Consider the following 22,924-nt stretch of genomic DNA (forward strand, 5'->3'; position numbering starts at 1 on the left):
TATCTGGTCCAATATTAGATATTAATGTGGCATTAGTTTCATTTCTTTCCAATTGTCTTCTTTGACTTTTTTATTGGTTGATTCTTTGTTAAACTTGGGTTGGAACTCAGGGCCTCATTCACACTGACTTCTCTAATTTAATAAAAAAATTTTCTTACACATAGGGATCAGAGGACAATTTGAGAGGCCATTTTCTCTTCTACCGTGTGGGTCCTAAGAGTCACACTCGGACTGGAAGCCATGTTGGTTGCTTGCTTCATCCTTTGATTTCTTTTTAAGTGGGGATAAATCAGAATTGGACACTGGTTTTCTTTATTACTTTTGCTTACGTTAGTGTGAGGTAAACAAGTGTTTTTTGTCCCCACCCCATCTATCCTTCATACTGTCAAAGTTATCACTACATAATCAAAGTCTCCCAGGATTGACCAGGCTCATAGATAAGTGGCATACAAGGATCTTGGCTGTGATAGGGAGTAGGCCTGTGTGGAGATGATGGATCAGGCGGAAAGAAAGAATTCAGGCAGTGTGGTGAGATTGGTTTACATTTCATGCAAGATCGTCCTTCCTTACTTGTATGGTCAGGGTAAGCAGAATGAGTGTAAAGACGGGAAAGAACAGCCTTAGAGCCCTTAGCTCGTCTTTTACCACACAAGTTTTTCTTGCCTTCAGTTCCTGTTAACTGTTTCTCCTTCAGATTGGACGGAGAGACTGCCTATTGTTCTATGGAGTTACATCCATCTGGTTAGTTTGTATGGTGCATCGTGCCTTGGTATTTCTCTTTACCATCTCCCCTTCCACAGATCTGCCTCTCTCTCAGCTAATGTCAGACTCCCCTTTCTCTCCTCACATTTCATTCCTCCAACATCTGTAAAGTGGCCAAGCTCTGAGAGCACACTTAAAAATGGATTGGATCCAGAAGGGCCTGAGCCGTCTTTGCCTTAATGTGTCGAGTTTTAAATTTACAGGCTTGCAGCAAGAGAGGTGGGAGAGGAGGAGAAACAGTACGACCTCACCTTCAGGAAAGGAAGGGGCTGCTTTCGTTTCCATGGGAGGGTTGCCACTGCAAAGGGGTGTCTCCAAGGTGAATTCTCGGCTCAGTGGCACATACATAAATCAGCTTGAATCTGGAGGCCAGTGACAAGAGTTTGGCTGGAGCCCCGTGACAGCTTTGCGGTCAAGAAAGAATATGTAAATTTCCAGAATTCCCAGGAATGCCAGCCTCAGAAAGAGGATTAGGGGAATCCAAGAGTCTTGACCTTTCCTTGGGACTGAATAATGGGTAGAGCTTGTTTTCATTAACAGCTTGACTTTGGTACTCGAAATAAAAACACTCCGTTTTTACCATATTCTGATGGGAAATTTATTAAACGTTAAAGTCTAATCTGAAAACAAACCATAGTTTAAGTAAAACTGTGCAGTGCTGTTTAATAGTGTTTATAACTTGAGAGCTGAGGGTCTGGCCTGACTAGCTCTGATAGGCTGAGGAATTCCAAAGACCCTCCTCCCATCTCCAGACATGTTTAGAATGGTTTATTTGTGGTTGGTTTTCCAGCTTGACCGCGTGTTTAGACTTTGTGGGGATAAACAGACAGAAAGATAAACTTCCTTTTCAGGTGAGGTTTGTCCCTTTTTGGAGCCAAACACCAATCTCTAGACCATGACTTTGCCAGTCCTGACACTACATACTTTTGGGAAGTCCTACTGCGTGCCCAACCTGCAGCGTGTTTTTTGATGCTTTGTTGACACATTGCTATTGACAGAATAATAGGTTTGTTTGTTTGTTTTTCTGTAAAGGTCTTGAATTTATGATCCTCTGCTTCTGTGCTTTTACCTCGAGAGTGCTAGAACTCTAAGTATGGGCTGTTACTTTGGATTTCTGCAGGGCTGGGTATCAAATCCAGGTTCCCTTGCATTCTAGGCAAACCCTCCACCTACTGACCTATATCTCCAGTCTCCAAATTAGAGACCCATTCATTGGGAAACTGAATCAGATACACGCAGATTAAGAAATTTATTTAAGCAAAACCTAAACTACAGATGTAGGACTGGAGAGACGGCTCAGGAGGTGAAAGCCACTTTCCTGCTTACTCTAAAGACCCGAGTCTCATCCACAGAACACACGTGGTGGAAAGAGGGAACTGCCTCCTACAGGTTGATATCATTTCCACATGCATGTCCTGGCATGCATGTACACATATGCATAAACACATGTAACTAAACATATGTACTGAATGAAATGTCACATTTTGATGTGTCTAGTCCTGCTTCAAATAGATAAGAACTCTGTAGTCAGGAGGAGAAAAAGTGGGTTTAGCTTGAGTTCTTTGAGAGTGTTTGATGAAATAAAGAAATGGAAGTGAGATGGTCCTAACAGAACGAATGCACTTTTAGGAACCTGATGTTAACAGATTAAACAGTACAAGTCATGTGGAGCTTTTTACTTGGGTTCCTTGCATGACTTTTAGGGGATGCTAGGTACCCTCCATCCGCACTGCCATGGGTTCATGACTCTGTCCTTAACCCTTCTCTATTTTTCCAGTCTGCTGTGTATGTAATCATTATCTCTGTGTGACTGACATAATTTATATTAGATAGTACCAAATCAGGGATTTTGTTCAGATGGTGAGGGAAGTGTAATCCATGTTCCATGACAAAGAGTTAAAAGCTCTTTGCATGTGAGCATAGAGCAGAGTACATGAGGGGAGATGCCTAACAGGATGCTTCCCAACATTGGCAAGACTGGCTTGTCCAGAGAAAGTTTATTTCTCATATAGATCAATCTAGGGTGCAGAATTGGGTAGATGTACAAACGAGTCTGTGACAGTCCATCTCATCTTTGGGATTTCTCACAACTGAAATATCCAATGGAGTAGGTTTCCTTGTTTGTTTGTTTTGATTTTTAATAGTGAAATTTTATCCCAAAGTGTTAGAAGTTGGGTATAGCTTTTTCAGCTGACCGTTCAGATGGGATGGCAGATTTGGACCAAGCATACCAGGAAATTCTTTTCAACCGTAAATATCTTAATCATTCGAGTATGTGTTTAAGGAACAAAGGCAAGTAGAAAGTATGAATGCTGTGTATAAAGAGACTGGTAAAATATGGAGAGCGGGGCTGGAGAGATGGCTCAGAGGTTCTGTTCTTCCAGAAAACCTGGATTCAATTCCCAGCACCCACATGGAATCTAAACCTGTCTTTACATCCAGTTCTAGAGGATCTGACGCCCTCACACAGACCTACATGCAGGCAAAACATCAATGTACATGAAGTAAAAATAAATAAAAAATACAGAGGAGTTACGGGAAGAGGAGATCCTTGTGTATCAAGAATGTGCCAGGGATAGACTAAAGAGGCAGTGTAGGAGGTAAGGACACTGGAGGCACGATAGGTCACAACCTTCTGTAACTCCAGCTTCAGGGGTAATCTGATGCTCTCTTCTGGCCTCTTTGAGTAGTACATAACCATGCACGAAGGTAAAATACATACATAAAAATAATAAAAATAGAGTTGGCCATGCTGTCAGATGGCCTTTAGTCCTAGCATTTGGGGTTAGGGCTGTGAGTGGGGCTGGGCCAGGTAGAGCTCTATGAGTTTTAGGCCAGCATGGTCTATGTAAGTTCCAAGCTAGTAAGATGAATGAATGCATGGGTGAATGAATGAATGAACGGGGCTGGATAGATGGATAAGTGATAAAACGTGGTTGCTTCTTTCCCAGAGAACTGGAGTTTAGTTCCAGCACCTCTACCTCTATTAAGTGACTCACAAATTTTTGTCACTTGGGCTCCATGGCCCATGGCATCTGAAATCTCTTCTGCCCTCCTCCGGCAACTTTACTCTTACCACACACAGACAGACAGAGGTGCACGCATTAATGCAAATAAATTAAATCTCTTTCTTTTTTTTAAAGAAATGTAAGGAGGTAGCAGGAAGAGGTTGCTTAGACGGTAAAGTGTTTGCATGGCAAGTATGAGGGCATGAGTTTAAATCCTCAGTACCCATGTTAAAATCAGGCACGGTAGCACTTGTTTATAATCCTAGCACTGAGGAGGTAGAAGCATGAAGAGCCACTGTGCTCACTGGTAAGCCAGCATAGCCAAATCCATATGTCCCTGGCTCAGTGAGAGACTTTACCTCAAAAAAAAAAAAAAAAAAAAAAACAAGATGGAAAAAGATGGAGGAAAAGATCCAAGCTCTGGTCTGCACATCCACATCCACACATAGACGCAGGCATCCATGGATATATGTTCACCCTTCCGAAAAGCCCGTATGCATGAGACAGTGTATTGAGGATCGAGAACACTGAGATTGTTACAAAGAGAATTTTAAATGCTCTGATAGGCTCTGGACAGCCTTCTTGATTCCCATGCTGGGAAAGTCTAGGATGGGCCAATGTTTGTGAGGTGTTTTGTTTTGCTTTGTTTTATTAATCTCATACCAGAAGTAGGGGGGCATGAGGACCCTGGCATGGAGACTGTTAGTGGAACTGGTTATTCACTGTCACTGATAGAAGGGAGAGCAGCAATGGAAGCAGAAAGAGAGCAAACCTAGAATGTAACGGAATAGCCCATAAAGGGCCTCCTCAGTCATGTCCTGAAATAGAAGTCTCCAAATTATTAATTGAAAGTTATATGCTTAATGTGTTAGACCAGTGGGCTAGAATTAGTAATTTACATCTCGATCTATCACTCAAGCTGACCAGTGACCTGAGACAAGTTATTAACATTCCTTATATTCCAATTTTCTCACCGTATTATCCCAGCATGGGAGAATGTTTACAAAATGCACCAAGTTCCAGAAGCCTTATTACAACAATGCCATGCTGTAAGATTCTTGGGCTTCAATTATATTGCCAATGGCATTTAGAATTTCTCAACTTGGAGGACATTTTTGACCTAGCAGGATTCCAAGTGCCCTTTCTGAGAGATCATCTTTGAAAGTGTGGCGACTCTTTCAAATATCAGTTTAATATTGGTGAAAAGTATATACAATTCAGGGTTATTGTTCCTGTTTCCAAGCGCAATATGATATCTGGAATATATTGCAGATGCTTTGGCCTCACCTATTTATAAAGGGCTGGAACGGTTTAGATGGGTGCCTTCCCGAGGCCAGTGATGCATTTTCTGTGGAGTCCTCTGAACAGGCCTTTCTGAAAAGAATACATTAGGTCTGTCAGAATGATTCTTTTCAGGGGATGACGCCTTGCAGATGCCCTTTGTTGAGGGAGAACCGATTAGCCTGCAAGGCTTTCTGATCTTCAGGAAGACAGAAAATTTCAAACATTCTTCTGCCATTTGAACTTCCCTGTAAGAAACCCTTAGATATTTTCATTTTTTACACTACAATAATCATGAGCCTCTTGCATTTTAAAGCACAGAGATGGGTATATCTTAGAGTAAAATTAACTTCTTACACATTCATTTATCAATAGAAAGGCTGCACTGGATCCCAGTTTAGTTCCTAATTTGTGGTTAATATTCTTTGCTCTTGAACATTGTCCTGCAAGAAATAATGTATGTGACCCAGCTATTACAAGACATAATCATGCACATGCATGCACACGCATGCATGCACACACACACATCTGTCAGTGGCACATGGTTCTATTTATTGATCTGTGTTTAACTGTCTTCAACAAGAGGACATGTGATTTCAGGGTTGGGGGGCCACCACCAAATAAATAAAAATAGCACTAAATGAACTGGAAACATGGAATTCCTCAAAAGACCTGGGCTCAAGGACTTAGAAATCCACTTCCTGCTTTCACCACAGACAGTGTCAGAATGTGAAAGGAATTCCCTTTGATTTATGGTGGCTTATAATACATGTCCCTCTTTGTACCCAGAGCCTCAGACCTGCTGTTTTATAGGGCATGAGCCTTTCTGGTGGTCAAAATTTTAAAACCAAACAATAATCTTGTTGAGTACCTCCTTAAAGGATGAAATCCAGTCTCATGGCTTGGGTTTGTACAGTGTCTCACAGAGGGGCACATGTTGACAGGTCCTCATAAATGTCTTTGTTGTTGCTGCTGCTGAATGGAGGACGGAAGGGTGAGAACTGCCCTGGGGAGCAGTGCTGCCTATGATAGGAGGAGAGCTACTGGACCCAGAGGGGGATGATGGATGGGTGGACATATTCTGGCAGATGCTACTGCCGCGCTTGAAGAAAAAAGAAAAATGGCTGATATCGTCTGCCCTTTGTGTCCTGGCCATCTGCTAGAGATACTCAGGTGTCTGAAGTATTCACAGGAACAGAGAGCAAACTCCATTTGTGGTGATGTTCTCCTAGCCTGCTTGATCCCCTACTGAGTTCCCCACCCATTCTCGTTCCCTCTACCTCCTTGGCTTCCTCTCTTCCTTTCTCAGCCTGTTTCTTGTATACAGTCCTCAGTTTGCTTCCTCTCCTTCCTGTAATAGAAAAACCATTCAAGGAGGTGGAATTACTTCAAATTTTCACACGTGAGCCAAGCTGAAGCTATCCTAGAGAGGGGAAGGAAGGGCACATTTGTTTTCTGAGACAAGGTCTTGTGTACTTCAGACTGGCAAACTGTACCATGCGGATGAAGATGATCTTGGATTCAATCTTCCTGCCTCCGCCTCCTGGTTGCTGGGGATTATAGCTGTGTACTACCAGGCCTGGCTACAAATGGTATTTTTTAATGCTCATTATCTTATAAAGATAATGGACTATCCTTTAAATAGAGCATTTTGTCTATAGAATCCATGCAACCTTTAGTGGTATTGATGCACAGTGTAGCAGGAGTTTTATGAGGGTTCTATAGTAATAGAACAAAGAAAGTCATAAATCAAGACACTTTTCATCTATGTTAGAACGTATATCAGGTAGTGGCTTACAGTAAAGGGGGTATGATAGATTCAACCCAGAGCGGCTATTGGAGGGGGCTCAAAGTGCTCGACATAGTCCAAGACAGTTTGCAATTAGAACCGGCAGTGTTTCACCTTCTACACATTGATTGGAATTCTAAGCAGCTAATCAGCCATATAGAACGTCAATGGAAGAAGCCACTTCTCTCTGGGAATGTCCATTTATGCCAAGTATTGTAGTAACATGGCAAGTTAAGGCTTTAGCTCAGGTATGATTTTGCAACTGAACTGAAATTCCGCTCATTGCAAACAAATATTTGAAAAGCTGAGGCCCTTACTGTGCATTGCTATGTTAGTAGTTAACCTCATTCTAGTCTGTATAGACAAGATGATTTCTAAATGAAGAGAGAAATAAGATACTAGATTCTGCTTTAAGAGAGTTTAAAACATCCTCATTACTGTTTGCCTATGTTACTTCCAAAATTCACTGGAAATGTAATCCCTAAATTCATGTGTTAATGATGTTTGGAGGTAGAGCCTTGGGAGGTCCTTAGGATTAGCTGAGGTTAGAGGGTGGAGTTCCCATGATGCATTAGTGGCCTTAGAGGAGGAAGAGGAGGGGCTACAGCTCTGTGGTGTTGTGCCAGGTTCTGTGCCTGGTCTGATGCAACTGAGCCCTCAGCAGCTGCTAGTCTGTGCTCCTGCAGTTTCCAGCCTTCGTAGTTGTGAGTCAGAAAAACGTCTTTCCTTATATGTTCCTCAGAATGTGGTATTCGGTCATAGCAACAGAAAACAGTAGGAGACAGTCGTTGCAAGCTTTTTTTTTTCTTTTTGCTACCTTCATAGCATGTCTGCTCTGCACAGATCTTCCAGTTGGAAGGATTCTGACCTGGATTTCACCCCCATGTCCAGGGCAATCTTTTTAGAGTAATTTTAACTTGGTCTTAGACGATGTCTGGCAGGGGGACCCTTACGGTCACAAGTAGAAGATGCCTGTTACCTGATAGCTCCAGCTGTTATATTCAGGTGAGAGCCTTCATTCAGTTCTAGACCCATTTGTTCTCAAGCACTGTCTTTACCTTTTTGGATGAAGCTGCTGTCATTCCTTGCTTTGATGTGGTTCTTGTGCTAAGTGTGCCAGCTGCAGAAATTGCTCAGAACTCTTCTCTCACTCTTGGCCCTGAGTTACCTCGGCTAGCAGAACAGAAGCCAAGAACAACATGGTGTGATTGCCTTCCATGCCCATAGGTCCAACCTAGTGTAGAGAGTGAATTATGGCTGCTCTGGGCATATGTAGGTTGATTTTTCCTGTTGCCATCTGTAAACAATAGAGAACACCGAGTATTTACATAGTGCTTATGCTATGGTTAAGACTCCTCATGGCCCAGAGATGATTTAAGGAATATGGGAAGATAGCAATGGGGGTTAAAATCAGGGACTGGAACTTTTCATGCAAAAAGTGGCTTGTGGCTAATGAAGGGCAACTGTCTTGTTGTTTTGGGGTAGACAAAACCTTGTCCTTAGGGTCTGAGTGAGATAGGAGCACATCAATAAGTTTGTGATGGGAAGTGCATATAAGTTACTTTTTGAGTAATTACTAATTTCCTATATTTATTAGTTACTGTTCTAGATCCTGAGAATGCACAGATAGAGCAAAGGTAATTCCTATACTAAGGATATTGCTTTAGGGCAGAGAGACTGCAGAACAATAAATATAAAGAAATAATGTGTAATGTGCAGGCAGAGGTATACTCTGAGGGCTGTTTTAGGCGGGGTGGCCACAGGTGAGCTCTGAAGGAGGGACATTTGAGCCATTATTTTATTCATCCAGAAGGAGTATGTGCTACAGAGAAGGCCCATGATTTCCTCAAATACTCATGTTGTAGCTTGATACAGAAAGGCCCTGCATCTTAGGGAAAACGGCCCTGCATCTCCTACATCACGTGGGATACGTTTTACAAACTGTGAGATTTCTTGGACCCTTTTGTATACCTATCATAATGCTGACAAATTGGGCAGTAAATGATCAACAAGAGTAACGTAATAAGGTAGAACAATTACAACAGTTTGTGATAATGAAAAGTTGTGTGATTGGAGTGCCTTTTTTCTTGAAGGACTCTAAACATAATGTATTCAGCCTGCTGGTGACTGAGATTGTGATTAATGAGAGCCCCGCTGTGGCGGTTCAGCTTAGGGGCCTTGCTGTGAATCAGTTCTCCAAGGCTTCTCTCTGCCCCCAGCCAGCATTCGGCACCATGCGTTTTCTATTTGACATATTACCCAGATCACGTTTTTAGTGACATTCCAAGAGGTATGGAGAAAGGTAGGTGTTCTATGTGATTGTATGTATGATGTGTATGATTGTGGTACGTGTGTGTGTGTGTGTGTGTGTGTGTGTGTGTGTGTGTGTGTGTGTAGATGCACCCCCATGTGGGTGCATTACATTCTGTGTGTGTAGAACCAGAGGGCAATGTCAGGTGCCTTTGTTAGCCATACTCCATCTTGGTTTTTGAGACATGATCTTTCTCAGAACGTGGATGAGCTCATGGTTCACCTACACTGGTTGGCCAGTAGCTTCAAGGAGTCATCTGACTGTTTCCTTAGGGGTAGGACTGTAATGTGCACTACCACACTCAGCCTTTTACATGGGTGCTGGGGATTTAAATCTGGGTTCTTCTGCTTGTGTGGCGGACATGTTACCAACTTAGCCCCGAGATGATGTGTTTTGGACTTGGGATAGGGAAGTGACAGAATATTTCCTGAAGCTGTACCTATCAGCCTTGTGGCCCACTAGGGAAACATCTTTGGACATAATTCTAATGCTCCAGGTCCTAGATTGAGGTCCCTATCGGACACATGTGTGACATGTCTGAGCCTTAGAGAGCAGAGGGAATAGATAGGTCCTGCTATTCAGAGCTCTGCCATTTCAAGTGTCTATCAACTGCTTTGAAATCTGCCTTTCTCTAAGTCTGCTCATTATTTCGGTGATGGGGATGTTCATGCTGGTGCTGCACTTTGCTGAATCAATGTTGGGGCAGACTGGAGGAGAAGAGCAAGAGTTGACATGGAGCTGGGAGCTCTTCACAAGAACGGTCTGTCTGTACGCTTCCTGAGGTGACGGGCTTGTGACTGGCATGTGGTTTTGCCACTCAGGGACACCTGTGGCAGGAATAGGCTTCACAAGGCAAAGACTAGCTGCCGCTGCTGCTACTATGAAAAGGCTTTAAACACAATTGGACTTTAAATGACTGAAGACATCCTAGGGTTGAAAAGGAATACTGTTTCTATTTTTTTACACGATAGGTTTTCCTAATCTGTATTTTATTTAAAAATTAAAAGGAATGATTCTCTGTCTGCCTGTCTGTCTTTTTTGTATATAAAAGCATGAGGGATGTATGTAGCAAGCCAGGATTTTTATCACCCTGGGTTTGAATTGCTGATGACATCTTGATCAATTAACTGGTTACCAACTGGGCGGCCTTTGTGTTTTCTAATTGTTAATGTATCCATCCATCTATCTATCCGTCCCATCTATCTTTTATCCCACCTTCCTGATCTATCCACCAACCTATCCATTAAAGTTCAGCATGAAGGAACATTAGTTTATTTTGGCTTTATTTCATTTGGAGCTGGTTTTCTTTCTTTATTATACAATGATTAGTTTTGTTTGGATTTTTCTTTTCTTTTTCTTTTTTTTCAAGACAGGATTTCTCTATGTGAAGCCATAACTGTCCTAGAACATGCTCTGTAGACCAGGGTGGCCTCAAACTCACAGAATTCCACATTAAAGGCATGCATCACTACTGCTGTGTCAGCATCTCTCTCTCTCTCTCTCTCTCTCTCTCTCTCTCTCATATTTGGATTATTTAAAGGATCATATAAAAATCCTGAGATTTTACAATGTGTCCTTACAGCTGTAGATATTAAGAAAAGGTTTACTGAGGTCTTTGCTCTTTGAGTCAACTGACAACTGTCAATAATGTCAATCAGCAGCCTCAGTTCCCTTAACATTTACAGCAGTGAACACTGTTCACTTTCTTATCTGCTTTATCAGATGAGAAACTGAGGCAGGAAATTAGCTCTTTTCAGAAATAGTAGAGAGATAAGGTCAGGCGATTATTTCAGGGAAGTGAAAGACCATTATGTGGCTGGGAGATGGCTCAGTTGGTAAAGTCCCAACACCCATGTAAAATACTGGGGAAGTGGGTAGGACATAGAGACAAGTAGAGCTCCATGGCCTTCTAGCCTGTAATTGTCAAGTCCTAGTCTAGTAAGAGACTGTCATTTGAGGCTCCAGCATATGTGCACCCATACTCTCATGAACACACATGAACACACAGACAGACAGACAGACAGACAGACAGACACACACACACACACACACACACACACACACACACACACGACCATCAGTAAACTTTCTCAAGCAGGTACATGTGACCTTTACTTAAAACTGTATGGACCTTGAGGGTGTGGCGCTGGAGCATGGATTCCCAAATGGTCACAGTAGGGACTGGGCAAGGGACAACAGCTTGGGGTAGTTGGTTAGAAAGACTCCTCCAGTTTTCATTTGGTCTAAATGGAGAGTTTGTGCAGAGACACAAGCAGCAGAGTCCATGTAGGTATGTGTAGCCTCCAAGTCTTTCTTAAGATTCTGAGACACTCTGCCTGCTCCTAGCTCTCCCTGTGGTGCCATGCCAGCTCCCCCACCCCCAATGCCTCCATCAGTGAAGCCACTGAACAGTTCATTCGAGGGCCTCAGCACTCCCTGCTCGTCCCTCCACCACTCTGATAATCACCACGGTTAAACCTCTGCTCCTTTCTCAGGATTTAAAAAAGAAAACTCTAACATCTTCCTCCCCTCTGCCATTTCCTAGATTTTTTAACCTGTTTTTCTGTGATTTAAAAACAACTTCTGTCCAATAAATGGATCAGTAGACTGCTGTGGGCTTTGCTAGTGAAAACTATAACATAATATTTAGATTAAAACAGTCTGATAGCCACACTTGAAAAGCACATCCTGGTTACTTGATGAATTCCTCTCTTTCCTTTTTCTTCCTGGTATCCTGGGGTGGCCTACTGGAGGAAAAAAATTACTATTTGATTCTCCCTGGGTGGCCAGGGAGGTCTTGTAAAGACTCTTGTTTGTTTTGTGTGAGTCTTCAAAGGCATGCACGCTTTCCTCCGTAAAGATGTACTAAGAAAATAGGGATTTTTTTGAAGTTGCTATGTATAAAGGGAGATTCAGAGGAACCATCTTCCTTTAGAACTGCAAGCTAATGTGATTAGAGGGGCTCCTTTCACCAGGAGCCTTTGTTGTTTCTGTCTGTGGTCATCACCACCCGGCTTATGGGGGGAGGCTTATGCTTACAAAAAAAAAAAACCCCAAAACCCCACCTGCTCTCCCCCCCCCCCAATTAATCACATACTTTAATATCAAAAACTACGTTTATTATGTCCACCTGGGCTTTGGGGGAGAAAACAAAGAGCAGTGGGTATGGAGAACGTGTCTGAGTGTGCACTTGGATTTGTACGCATGTGTGTTTGCATGCCCGGTTACATGCACGAGTGTGCATGCGTACATGTGATGTGTGACCATTCAGTCGAGTGCACGTGTATGTGCGTAGCCCAATCCTCTCCTGAGGTGTGCTCAGGGCAGCGCATTTCAGGCCAAGTCTCCTGCACAGCCCAATTAGCGATGGCCTCCTGCTGTGGTGAGGGACAAGAATCTGAGTTTGCGTTAGGGCCAGCTAAGTGCAGGATGCTTTTTCTTGTGGTCTCTGCAGAGCTGTCTCATTAGCACCCCAAGGTCGATGGGAAGTTGGGAGGCTGCTACCGTGTGCACAGTTGGTATTTTCTGCTGTGTGTGGTGGTAGCAACCATTTTAGTTACCCAAGCTTTTTTTTTTTTTTTTTTTTTTTTTTTTTGCATTTCAGGATATTAATTGTACTTAATTGGAGAGGCTGATGATGCTGAATTATTTTAAATCTGGAGGGAGCCAGAGCAGGTGTGTCCTGGTTATGACTGCTGATCTATCAAATGGTTTTCTTGCTACCTGATTCACAGGACAAATGTGCTTTGCCAATTATGTGTAGCTCCGTAAGGAGAGAAAAAATGACCTTGAGCCCCAGAGATCTTGATGGTTGCTTTCTGAAGTGTGTTCACCTACTGGAGATGCACCCTTGTCCCGCCGCAGGAGGAACACTGTACATTTCTAATCCTTAGACAATTATTTCCCCTGCATAACAAAAAAGAAGTCACCCTGAAATAGCTGAATCTGCCCTGAATTGCCAAGAACTTTTTTCTTGGAATTAGATTTTCTGGAAATAAGGACTTTATGGTATAGTTACCCAAAAAATGTGAAGAAAAAAACAGAACTTCCAAGTTTCAAGAAAAAAACTTGCTGTCATGAACTCCACATGTGTTCAAAGGGGGTTATCAGGGAAAGACAAATGCAGCTTTAAAGTAAAATATAAGTTTTTGTTTGCTTTTTTTGAGACAGGGTCCCATGTAGCCCAGGCTGGCCTCAAATTCTTTTAGTACCCAAGAATGACCTTGCAACTCTAGATCCCCCTGATTCTTTCTCTCCAAGCTGGGATTCTAAGTGTGCATATCCAAGCCTGGGCAAAAGTGTTATTAGCTAATTTTTTTCTCCACTCTATTGAGTAATTATTTTGGAATCAAACATGTGCTCATAAAATGCCAGTGTTTTAAAAGGGTAAGCCATAGGAAACAAACTTGACCTTTGATAGAATCTTGCGTTTCTTTTTAAGTCCTAGAGTCAATGTTCACTAGGGTTTTGATGTGGCAACAATGGTGGCCTGGCACCCAGGGTTTGGTACATGGTGCTATTAGGAAGTTCTCCTCTGAGGTCACCAGCTGGCATTTTGATCTGTGACTTCCATTGCTACTTCTGTGACAGGAACACTTTCTTGTTCATCTTCCACTATAGCTCTAGAGCCTTCTGTTGCTGGCAGTGCGAAGTTATGTAGGCCAGAGGTCAACTTCTGATACCATTCTTCAGCCCTCTCTACCTCGGGTTTGGAGGCAAGGTGTCTGATTTTCCTGGGACTCCACTAGTAGTCTAAGCTAGCAGGCCAATAAGTCTAGGGATCTGCCCATGTCTGCCTCCCGGCACCTATTCCAGGACCGTGCTACCTTCTAATTCAGTGTTAGGAATGGAATGCAGGTTCTTGTGCTTGGATGGCAAATACCACCAGCTGGCCCATCTCCCAAGCCCTGCTGACACTAGGTTTACAAACTATTTCAAAGGCTAAATGAAATCAGCTACATAAACCATTAAGGTAAGGGTTGGAGAGGTGACGGCTCGATGAGAAAGAACACTGGCTGCTCTTCCAGAGGATCCTGGTTAAAATCTCAGTACCTGTGTGGCTGTTCATAACTTCTCTGTAACCTCAGTTCCAAGGGGGTCCAGCTCCATCTTCTGTTCTGGTCTCCTTGGCTATCGGCCATGTAAGTGGTACACATATATAATGCAGGCAAAATACACATTAAAAACAATCACTAGGGAACATTACACAGTGTTATGAATGCTTCCCCTTCCACGCCCTGCAACACACACCACCACGGCATCTCAGGTGTAGTGAAGTCCTCTTAGCTTTGAGAGTTACTCTGGAGAAATTTATCACCAGATTATGAAAGTCTAGGCTTGGGATGGCTACATGTCCTGCAAGGCCATGCCTTAGACAGGAGCGGCCAGATTGGAGCTGTGCCCATCCTTGCTGAAGGTTCCTAGCTTTGCTCAAGCGTCTGCGGAGAGAATACTCTGCGTTGAGTCTGTGGTGTGGCTCTAGAACAGTCAAGTGCCAGGGCAGTGTTAGGTCCTCTAAGGACCATGGTTCCTTTCACAGTGTATAACCCAGTTTCCCTTTCTCTCATAGTATTCCCACGTGCCTGCAGAAGCCTTCACACCCAGCACGTTCAGGTAAGAGATTTCTCCTGGTTGGGAGGGTTTCTAGATGACCAATCTTTGTGATTGTGTGTGTCACTCCAGCCTGGGCCTTGCTTTTGCTTGGGTCATCCCAAAGTCCCAGATGAACCCCGTTGCTTTCTGCCTCTCCTCCTCACAGCTATTTATTTTGGGTGTCTTTTTCTATGTTTTCTATCATAATAGCATACTTTTTTATGTATTCATATGTCTATTTTTTATTTTTCCTTTTATGTATTCATATGTGTACCTTATGGTACTATATAAGGTATTATAATATATAAAACATTTAATTAACATGGTGTGTTTTGTATCACCCGGATTGCTCCAGTCTTCCATTGCCTTCTATCATCCACACTAAGCCAGCTTCAGTCTCCAGAAGTAAAAATATAAACTTAGCCTGCTTCTGTTGTATGAAGTATATCTAGGATCCAGGGACAGAACTGGTGACTATGATCTTCTGAGTCAGAAAAAACAATTATTTTTTTAAAAAGATGTATTTATTTTTGTGTACATTGATGGTTTGCCTGCACTCATGTTTGTGTGAGGGTGCCAGATCTTTTGGAACATGAGGTGCAGACAGTTGTGGGCTGTCATGCGGTGTTGGGAATTGAATCCTGGGTCTTCTGGAAGAACAGCTAGTGCTCTTAACCACTGAGATTTCTCTCCAGCTCCAGACAATGAAATTAAATAAATGTCTGTGAGGATTCAATAAGGAGACGTGCTTCTTTTTTTTTTTTTTTTTTTTTTTTTTTTTTTTTTATTAACTTGAGTATTTCTTATATACATTTCGAGTGTTATTCCCTTTCCCGGTTTCCGGGCAAACATCCCCCTCCCCCCTCCCCTTCCTTATGGGTGTTCCCCTCCCAACCCTCCCACCATTGCCGCCCTCCCCCCATAGACTAGTTCACTGGGGGTTCAGTCTTAGCAGGACCCAGGGCTTCCCCTTCCACTGGTGCTCTTACTAGGATATTCATTGCTACCTATGGGGTCAGAGTCCAGGGTCAGTCCATGTATAGTCTTTAGGTAGTGGCTTAGTCCCTGGAAGCTCTGGTTGCTTGGCATTGTTGTACTTTTGGGGTCTCGAGCCCCTTCAAGCTCTTCCAGTTCTTTCTCTGATTCCTTCAATAGGGGACCTATTCTCAGTTCAGTGGTTTGCTGCTGGCATTCGCCTCTGTATTTGCTGTATTCTGGCTGTGTCTCTCAGGAGCGATCTACATCCGGCTCCTGTCGGTCTGCACTTCTTTGCTTCATCCATCTAGTCCAATTGGGTGGCTGTATATGTATGGGCCAAATGTGGGACAGGCTCTGAATGGGTGTTCCTTCAGTCTCTGTTTTAATCTTTGCCTCTCCCTTCCCTGCCAAGGGTATTCTTTTTCCTCATTTAAAGGGAGACGTGCTTCTTTAAGGGTGTATTTTCAGAGTTGTGTTTCTTAGCTGCCTGTTTGGACATCTGAATCAGTTGTTTGATTCCAGGAGATTGGTGATTTTATTAGGGTGGTGGGGCAGAGTTTAAAGGCCCTCCAAGGGCAGTCATGGATAGAAAGCGTTGGTGAACATTTCATCTCTGGTGAAGGTTTGAGAGTCAGCTGGGAAGACATGAGCCCTGCAGGCCCTTGCAGGCCCTTACCTGTCATATGAGTAAATGCTCTGAGAACTTCAGTTCTTCAGCCCTAAGAGACCTGATCTAAAGTCTATTCTTGTGCTGTCTCTGGGTTTGTTTGTTGTTTTGATTTAGCTGCTGTTCACCCTTCTGTGCTATCTAGGTATGGAGTGTCTAGGTATGTGGAATTTTGATCATGGCTTCCTCGTTGTCTGTCGGCGCCAGCATCGTTAGACTCTGCATTTCTCTAACATGCCCGTGACATCACCTTTCACCTCTGTCCCTTTTTGATTATAAGTGGACACAGCTCCAGGAATGGGCCTCTTAGAGACTGACACTGCATTTTGCAGTGCGAAGTGTTTTCATTTTCCTGAGACTATCAGGGGGGCCAGAGCTTTCCTTGCAATCTCCAAAATTGTGGAAAGGAAAAGTTGAGCTATGTTTGTTGATGGAGTGTTGAAATAGTCTACGGGAAAAGGAAATGGAGACAAGTTCTTGGCAGGGTTTATCACCTGTCTCTCCCACCCCAAGCTTCTGGCAAGCATGATTAGAAATTGACTCGTATCCTCCAAGATTGCTAGCTTGCTTGCTGCTTTCTGACTCTCCGTAGTTAATTCGCCATCTCTCACACGTGTTATCCCCAAATCACAGAACTCATTAGACGCAAACAGCATGAATTTGGTCAGTCACATTTTCAGGATTAGCCAGATGTAAATCTGAGTTGCAGTTGGGAGGGTTCCTCCATGTCATTTAAAAATAAATAGACCTCTAGCCTTGAGTAGAAACAGATTAAAAAAAAAGTCTCTGTGGAAAACACATTTTATTTTTCCAGTTTAAAAGAAGTGGGTTAGAGGTGAGTTCTTTTCTTTTTTTCTTTGACATCATGCTTAGTTTAAGTCATGTCCTTTTCATCTCCCTCCTGATTGCATTTGGGGTAGAAATAAAGGCCCAGTTTTATCTCCCGAGATGAGAAAGTTTAATCAGTCCAGGAAATTATTTGTAACTGATGGCAGAGGTCTGAAACCTGACTGGAGTCTGCCTGGGGGGATACTCTGGTCACCTCAGCTACTCAGTGGGTTGAGATAGGAGGATGTCACACTCAAGGTCTAAGCAGGTGATAGAGTGAATTAGTTCAACACCAGCCTGGGTGACTTAGCAAGACTCTGTCTCAGATAAAAACTCAAAGAGGCTAGGGATGTAGCTCAGTGGCCCATGCTCGCCTCACCTGGGTAAGGGACTGGGTTCTAGCCCCAGCTTTGCAAACACAACAAAACAAACAAAATCTACCTATGTGGTCTCCAGCAATGGTTTCCTTCTGGGGAAATAAACAAACATTTGTGTATTTCCCGAAGCACATTGTGGAAAATCCTTACCATACAAGGGTAACCCTTTAGGTTGTGTTGACCTTGACCATGTTTGCTTTTCTTGCCCTTTAAAACACATTTCTCACAAACAGGAACTGGAAGAATGATTTTTTTTTTTATGTGATTACAATATATGATTTATGTGATTAGAAAATTTCTGTTTTCTGTTGATATGCAAATTTCCTGCCAGCAGGCCTGAGTATCACATGCCACCTGTTTCTAATTCCACAAAACCTGTAATCAGAACGAATGCAAAATAATGTATTGGCCGTGTTGTTTAGGAGTCTGAAAAATAATTCAAATCTATGAAAACTTTTTATTTTTCATGTGAGTCATTGTAATCAGATGTGGATGCAAATGCCAAGGGCTGGCCTGATAGCAGATAGAGATTATGTCAAAGACGAGGCAGAAGCATCCCATAGCTTGCTTGGGATCATGTTGGCTCTTAGAACCTCCAAATTTAACAGTACGTACACACACACACACACACACACACACACATTTTTAAACAAAAATGGTTATTTATAGCCTGTCATAGGAAAAACGTCAGCTTAATCAAAACCAGGAGTTGCTGGTCCCCCAGAGTATCATCTTTCACGAAACCATTCATCTCCCAGTCCAATTCGAACTACAGTGGGATTTTCAGTGTGCAATCCTAGGGTTTTTTGAGAAGCAAAGATAATTTGCCTCATTAGCTTTTATTTAGTGTTCAAAGGAAATAACTGGTCAGCTCTGGCAACAGTCCCAGTCCTCTGAATCTTCTCTGTGGAGGTGCGTGATTGAAGGCATGAGGGGTGTGAGCGTGATGGAGCACCTCACCTCTGCTTCCTGGGAGCGTGCTGCTGGAAAGAGACTATAAAATGCTAGTAAATGTGGCTGCAGGGAAGGACAAAGGGAAGGAGAAATAGTTCTGTCCTTATTCCTGTCATGTCTTGTCAGTTAAAGCTTGAGAAACAGCCGCTGAAGTGGGCGAGCCAGACCGGCTGGACCCCTATGATCTAATCGAGTGTTTTCACTGGAGGCTAGTGATGCTAGGTCTAAGTGGGATTAATCTTCCTGAAATTTATTAGGCCTTGCCTTGACAGTGAAGATTATGGATGGCTCAGGTTCAATTTGGAGACTGTGGCATGTGCTAGACCCTGGAATCTTTCCTATTGCTTTTGAGCATCGCAGGTACCAAATAGAGCACAGGTGTCCCGTGACTGGGTCTGGCTCACATCTTAGTCAGCTGCAGTGTTTTTCCCATTAATTGGTAGTTAGCATGTGCAATGCTTTCTCCTGCAGTGAGGGAACAGGAAGCTTGTTTCTTCCCCTCTTCCTTCCTGCTTTCTATTTGTCTCCCCCCTTTCCTCTCTTCCCGCTTTTCCTTCCAATCTTTTAAGGATGAGAACGAAGTAGATATTGGTCCCTGATTTCTTAGCATTTTTCTTTTTGCTCAAAATTATCTAGCTGATTTTAAAAAACAAAACATTATCTGTTCATCATTTTGTGTGGAGGACAACTCCTGGGAACCAGTTCTCTCCTTCCAGCATGTGGCTTCCTGGGATCGAACTCCAATCATCAGAGTTGGCAGCAAGGTCCTTTTCCTGATGAGTTATCTTTCTGGCCCCCTGAATAGTTTCTATAGTTCAAGGTCACTGATAGCTACTTGGTCCTTCTTTTTTCTTTTTACGATGTACAGGGGCCAAGACAACAATTGGCACAGTAATGTGTATTCATGACTTGAATTCCCAATCCTCCTGCCTCCACCACCTACATGTGGCTGAGATTCTGAGTGAGCAGCGCTAAGCTGGGATGGTTCAGTATTATCTCTTAGGTTGTAACAAGCCTAAGATAAAGCCTCCTGCTGTGGGGTGTGTCTTATTGGCCTCACAGTTGCTCACCGTGTTATGCAGTCATCACTACTGCCCATCCCCAGAACAGCTTCATCTTCCTAACCCAAAACCACATGCATGAAGCATTGATTTTACTCCCATCTCCTGCCTGCCCCTCACAACCCACTTTCCTTGGTGTCCTTGAGTTTGTTCACACCCATTAGTGGGGGCATGCAGTATTTGTTCTTGTGTGCTCGCTGTATTTCTATAAGCATCATGTCCTTCCTCATGAAGCACATACTATAGTTCATTCTTCCACTCATCCATGCATAGACATGTGCTCCTCACCTTTTAACTTTGTGAGTAATGCTGTAATGAACATGTACCTGCAGTCCCTCCCTATTTTTCGACCTGCTTATCTATAAAAGTGCCACTTTCCAATTATTTGAGAGTCTTTGTGGTAGCTTGAATGAGAATGGCCCCTATAGGTTTGCATATTTGAATGCTTGGTCTCTGGTTAGTAGGACTGTGGACTGTTTGGGAAGGATGAAGAGGTGTGGTCTTGTTAGAGGAAGTGAATCACTGGGGACTTTGAAGTTTCAAAAGCCCATGCCAGTCCCAGTCTTACTCTCTCTGCCTCAAACTTTCATATCAGGATGTAAGCGCTTGCTGCTGCTCTAGCCCCATGCTCCCAGCCTGCTGCCTTCCATGGTAGTCATGGACGCTAGCCCATGGAAACTGTAACCTACCAATATGTTGCCTTGATCATGGTGTCTCTTCACAGTAGTAGAAATTCTCTTTGATGCTAAGATTCTCTTTGATGCTGATTTAATGTCTTAAAAATATTAATTTTATAATAAATGTTTTTATTTGAGTGACTGTGGCCAGCATAGGTTGAGAATGCCTGTCAAGCCTTCGCAGACAGGAAAACACACAGTAATAAAGAAGCTTTTGAGAAGCTGTGTGGGTAAAGGAAATCACTCACTCACTCTGCAGAAGACCCATGGAAAAGCCATGTGCAAAATTCTCCTATATAAGGAATGTTGTTGTAAGATACCAGAGTAAATAAACTACAAAATAATTTACATCCACTGTGGGGCTGGGGAGCTGGCTCACAGGGCAAAGTGTGTACTGTGCGAGTTTGGGACCTGAGCTCCGATCCTTGGTACCCATGGAAAACACTCAGGAAGGTGGTGTGTATCTGCAGTACCACCACTGGAGGCTAGAGACGGAAGAACTGTGGCAGCTCTCTGGACAGCTAGCCTGTTTGAAACTGTGACTATGAACTGTAGTCGTAGTATCGTGTGTTTGATCAATGATGCGTTCAGGCCATTTAAGGGATATCTGCCATTTCCTCTCACCACCATTTTACTCTTTAACTCAGTTCAGTGAGAGACTGTGTCATTTAAAAAGTAATGGTAGATCAACAGAGGACACCAGACACGAACCTCCGACCTCTACATACATGGAAGGACATGTACCACCTCCTCCACCACTACTAAAAATTACATTCTCTGTTTGACAAAAGTCTGCTGAAAGTGATGTGTGCTCTAAGGCTCATCTCTTGGAAAGAAGAGCGTCCACTCACCCTGGGAACACACACAAAGCATGCCAGATTCATATTCTGTGTTTTAAATCTGTCTTCTAGAATATCCTGGAATGTGTGGTTCTTTTAGAAAGCTTAGGCATAACGAGTTGGAGGGCACCTTTTTGTAACCAGCTGATGATGTTGTGTGCCATGGGTCAAAGCTTCGGCTGTTACTGTCAGCTGCCATAGAAGCAGTGTGTGGGAGATGATGGGTGCTGTGTGCAAGCCTTAGTAAGTGCAATAACTCAGGGGATCCTTCTGACTTCTCCATGTATTTGATAGTACTCTGACTTCTTTTTACAAATGATAGGAGTGAAACAGAGAGAGGTTAACTTGTCTCAGGACCGTGGAATTGGCCAGGCAGGCACTTGACCCCAAGTCTCTGAGTTCAGACCATGTGTCTTTGACTGCCATGCCGTTGTGACCTGGTGCTTTACTGTTGATCTCATGGATAAACAGTGTGGACAGCATTCTCTAGAAGACAAATTATCTGTGATGGAATGAAGAGCTTTTAAGGTCACTTCTCTGCTTCTCTCCAAGAAGCTGTGCTATTCCTGGTGGTCACAAAGTGGCTTAGCAGTTTGCCACCTAGGATTACAGTTTCTTATGAAAACAATGCCCTTCATTTCACCTTTAAAGGTGAACACAGTTCACAGAGAAGGGAATTTACAAAACCCTGGTTAGTGTTCTAGGCTTTTGTTCATCTGTGTGTTCGTTTTTTTGTAAGAGATATTGTTACTTCTTTACAAAATGTGTTTATGAATATGAAAGAATTTACTAGAACTAAGCTACTTACAAATTTTGTAGCAAAAAAATCTGTCAGGAATATCATTTATGCCCATTTCTAGTTGAGGAATATTCTTTTAAAATTTTTAAAACATTTTCTAGTTTTATTTCAGCTTTATTGAAGAGGATTGGCAAATGAAAATTTTACATAATTCAAGATACATCTTGTGAAGTTTTGGCAGACATAACATAGTAGCCACTACAATCAAATTAATTATCCCACCTATGCCTAGTTGCCATCTTGTCTGTGTGTGGAAAGCAGGTTGTGGGCACTTATGGAACACTCAGCAAATTTTAAGTAAACAAGATAGCATAATGAACTGTAGTCGTAGTATCGTGTGTTTGATCAATGATGCGTTCAGGCCATTTAAGGGATATCTGTCATTTCCTCTCACCACCATTTTACTCTTTAACTCAAGAGTCTGAGCTTGTTTTTAGATTACATATATTAACAGAGCTTGTACTGTGCAGGTTTTCCTGTGTCTGTCTTCTTTTACCTGGTGTCATGTTTTCTAGGTTCATCCAGACCAGATGATGGGGTTTCCTTTTATCTAGCTGAATGTTACTCCATGGCTTGGTGTGTGTGTGTGTGTGTGTGTGTGTGTGTGTGTAACTCACATTGCTGCAGTGTTTTGTAAACATCACTGCTTACTGCCTCTTAGCCTTTTGATAACAACATTCTAAATACAAGGTCTAATTAATGAGCCCAGGCTATCTTCAAGCTTACACTGTAGCAGAGGCTGGTTTTAAATTTCTGGCCCTCATGCCTCTGCCTTCCCTGTGCTGGCATATCCCACATCATTGTGGTTTTCATTTGCATGCTCTGGATCTTCCTGTTGGCCACTGAAGCACCTTCTTTGGAAAAATATCTTTGCTTTTTTAAAAGTGTATTGAGTTGTATCAATTCCTTCTGTATTTCAAGTATTAACTACTTTTTGAATATGTGATCTACAGACGTTTTCTCTTCTGTCCTGGGCTGCCTCTTCACTTTATTTCTTTGCC

The 22,924-nt window shown here is 42.8% G+C and overlaps 1 long non-coding RNA gene across 1 annotated transcript in view; it reads left to right on the top strand.

Annotated features, from left to right (window-relative positions):
* Positions 1 to 22,924, top strand: part of LOC134482707 (uncharacterized) — a 372,018-nt gene that overhangs the window by 92,501 nt on the left and 256,593 nt on the right. The window contains exon 3 of the long non-coding RNA XR_010059159.1: positions 14,721 to 14,764. This is a non-coding gene — a long non-coding RNA (uncharacterized LOC134482707). The remainder of the gene's footprint in view (positions 1 to 14,720; positions 14,765 to 22,924) is intronic.

The sequence above is a fragment of the Rattus norvegicus genome, chromosome 17, assembly GCF_036323735.1.
Source record: "Rattus norvegicus strain BN/NHsdMcwi chromosome 17, GRCr8, whole genome shotgun sequence".
NCBI classification, from domain to species: domain Eukaryota; kingdom Metazoa; phylum Chordata; class Mammalia; order Rodentia; family Muridae; genus Rattus; species Rattus norvegicus.